Here is a 3,428-nt window from a genome sequence, read left to right on the forward strand (position 1 = left end):
GCAGATAATAATGATCTCTTAAAAGAAATTTTTAGTAAGTATTGCTCACACCTAGTTAAAAATATCAATGACAACTCTTGTATTTTTAATAAAAACCTAATGTTTTAAAAATTTTCATTTTTTTTCAATGTTCATTTTTATCAAAAATGATTTTGAAAATATATTTTTTTATCTCAATTCATTTCATATTTTAAATAATTATTAGAAATTATTTTAAATTAATTTCACCTTAAATTTAAATATTTAATATTTAAATAATAATATTCAATATAATTAATTTTTTTCAAATTAGATATATTGTTTGAAAGAAAACAAATTAACTATTAAAATTTATTACTATCTAATGCATTAGTGGCGTTTTTGTCAAAAACGCCACAAAAAATTCACTTTAGCATAAACGACGTCATTTTATGTCTCCAAGGGAATTAGCGGTGCTTTTTTTAAAAGCGCTGCTAAAAATAGAGAATTAGTGGCGTTTTAAAAAAAGCGCCGCTAAAGATCAAGTTTTAGCGGCACTTTTTCAAAAACGCCGTTAATTCTTGATCTTTAGCGACGCTTTTTTTAAAAACACCGCTAAAAATTTAAATAAACTACGTTGTTTCTTTTGCAATTTACTGACGTCATTATGTTTAGCAAAACAGCGCCGTTTTTGTTTCATCCATTTCACCCCAATACAATCCCGAAACCCTTATTTTCCCCTAAATTAAAATTTCCCCTACACCCCAAATTTTCCCCAAATCAAACCCATTTGCCGTCTCCCTTTCTCTTTTGGTTCGACAGGTTATTATTATTTCGTTTTTGTTTCAATCTATTGTCACTGAGTTAAATATGGTTTTTGTTCCAACCCAAATTTTCTCTTTCATTTCGATTTCTAATCAAACCCGAAGGTCATTGTTTCATTTCGATTTCATTGTTGCAAGCAAGCAGTTTATTTTCGATTTTAATTTTGTTTTATTTTTGCAGCAAGCAGAAAGATTAAGGGATTTCATTTCGAAATCAAACCCGACTGAAGGCTAGCTTTTGCGAGTCCAACAAATCAAGGTACTTTCATTTAGTTGTTCTTTTGAACCCTAAATTCCCGAAGCTCCTTGTTTCATTTCGATTTCATTGCAGCAAGCAAGCAGTTTATTTTCGATTTCGATTTCACTTCTGTTTTATTTTTACAGCAAGCAGGAAGATTAAGGGATTTCATGTAACACCCCAAACGCGGCCTAGACGTTATGACCGGATCCGACGTGCCACATAAAAAACGTTAAAAACATTTTTCAGTTCTAAGTTCAGAAAATCGTACTTGATGTTCAAAGGATTAATTCATTAAGGGTTAAAGTGAATGGAAGCCGTGCACCAGGTAGGAAACCGGAAAAAGGAGGTGAGTCCATCGGACAGCTTAAGTACCAAGCTCTTTCGGATCCAATCCTAGACATGCACACCGCCATTGCCACACTCTAACATCGCGTATATTTTTAGGTTACCATTGAAATTATGTCTATTTCAGAATAAAACGTACTTAAGTTTGTAAAACGTTATCATAGCAAAAGCCTTGTTTGTAATCGTGTTACTTCGAAATCAGTTTATGTTTTTGGAAAACGAACCCTAAATCTAGCCCATTTTGATAGTTAATATAATTTAAGGTCATCATGATAAGTTATAAATCGAAACCCAATTAAAAATAATCATAAGCGGCTTTATTACATAACAAAACCCAAATCATCAAAGTAAAGAAAATTGAAGTCCAAATCACCAGAAGAAATCCATATTGCAGAACGAGTGGCCACTCCGAATCCCTCACAGCTCTAAGCCCACTATGGCTGGGGATTACCTGCATGGATGAAAATAGGGGATGAGTTTGGGGAAACTCAGTGTGTAAAATTAACCCAACCATAGCCCATATCAGCTCAAACCACAGAAACAGAATAAATTGGCCTTAGCCCAGAACAGAATATAGAATTAAGCCCATAGGCCCATAACAGATCAGATCAGATATTTCATGTATATGTAGAACCCAACACATAACCAACCACATACACCCCCTTACCAACCTTTCACCATGTGGGGAGACTACTCGACCCACCCAACTGCTACACGCCACAGAATTATGCAGCATGGCTACTAGAACAGATAATATGACAGAGTCACCAGATATAGATAATCGTGGCAGAGCCACCAGAACAGAAATATGTGGCAGAGCCACCAGATCAGATAATTGTGGCATAGCCACCAGGACGCTTCCTTCATAATATAACCCATGTCCCCATGCAACAAATATTCTTTCATGGCATACATCATACAGATTTAAATCAACATGCTTTTCAGACAAAATTAACCCTAGGGGCATATTGGTCATTTACACCTAGGGGTATCATGGTAATTTTCCATACATAAGGGTATTGTAGTAATTTAGCTACTTTTAGGGTTTTCATGCATATCCTATCCATTTACGTACTATCAGAATACTTACCGCGCATACTTACCAAATTGAGCCCGTTGGCCCATGAACCCGATTTTTGGCCCATTAAGCCCAAGTTATCAAAATGCACGAAATCGCACGTACCGCAGTTTATTAACTTCAGAATACCAAACATACAAACCCAACTATCTTACGAGCATTCGCACACTCGCAATTTCCCAAAATACCAACTTTTTGGCATTTCGGCTTTTCGGCTTTTGCCGATCTAGTCTATGAGAGGGTGTCAGTTACACACCTATTTTATGATGATTCGCTAACAAGATCCACGCACGAACTGCCTACAATTATAATACTACCACGTTAATCTTACTACCGAAATGAACTACATATTAACTTCTTACCATATTCGGCCAACAACACCTTAGGCCTTAGCGTTCCTACCTTTGCCGAAAATAGTGTCTCGATCCAGATCCGTTCGTTCCACTTGTCCAAGCCTTTGATCAACAGCCTCTTAATCACACTATTACCAAAATAATACTATTATCACAACCCCTTAGGGCTACAAGTCCAAAAATGACAACCTCCCTAACCTTTTTGGGATTCCGGCTTTTCTTAAAATATGCAAGATAGACTAAGTTGGAAAGACTTACCACCGATTCTTCCAGTCAATGTTCCCCCTTAGTTCCTACTTGATTTTGATGCAGTTCTAAGCCCTCAAACACTAACAAAAGTTGAGCCCTCAGTGATCTCAGTATTCAGCTATGTCCCTAAGATAGTGTGGGAGATTCGACTTTTTGCAAAAGTGTAGAGAAAGATAAAATATGAGGGTTTTTACTTGTGGTATTGTCGACAGAAACCTGGGGTTTAGAGGTTGAGAGAATCGGCCAAAGATGATGAGAAAAATAAGAGATTTGGCTAGGGAAAAATCGGTACAAAAGGAGTCAAGTTTTCGGGATTTCGGGATTTGAGGCAACCGGCTATAGTCTTAAAATAATAGAAGGAATGTAGTATAGAGTAGGGT

At 36.2% G+C, this 3,428-nt stretch overlaps 1 long non-coding RNA gene across 1 annotated transcript; it reads left to right on the top strand.

The window, feature by feature from the left end:
• The first annotated feature begins 712 nt into the window (after positions 1–712).
• Positions 713–1,032, top strand: LOC107953507 (uncharacterized). Its single transcript, XR_001699238.1, has 2 exons — positions 713–780; positions 964–1,032. It is a non-coding gene; the product is annotated as an uncharacterized lncRNA (long non-coding RNA).
• Positions 1,033–3,428: the final 2,396 nt, after the last annotated feature.

Source organism: Gossypium hirsutum, chromosome A08 (genome assembly GCF_007990345.1).
Source record: "Gossypium hirsutum isolate 1008001.06 chromosome A08, Gossypium_hirsutum_v2.1, whole genome shotgun sequence".
Classification (NCBI taxonomy): domain Eukaryota; kingdom Viridiplantae; phylum Streptophyta; class Magnoliopsida; order Malvales; family Malvaceae; genus Gossypium; species Gossypium hirsutum.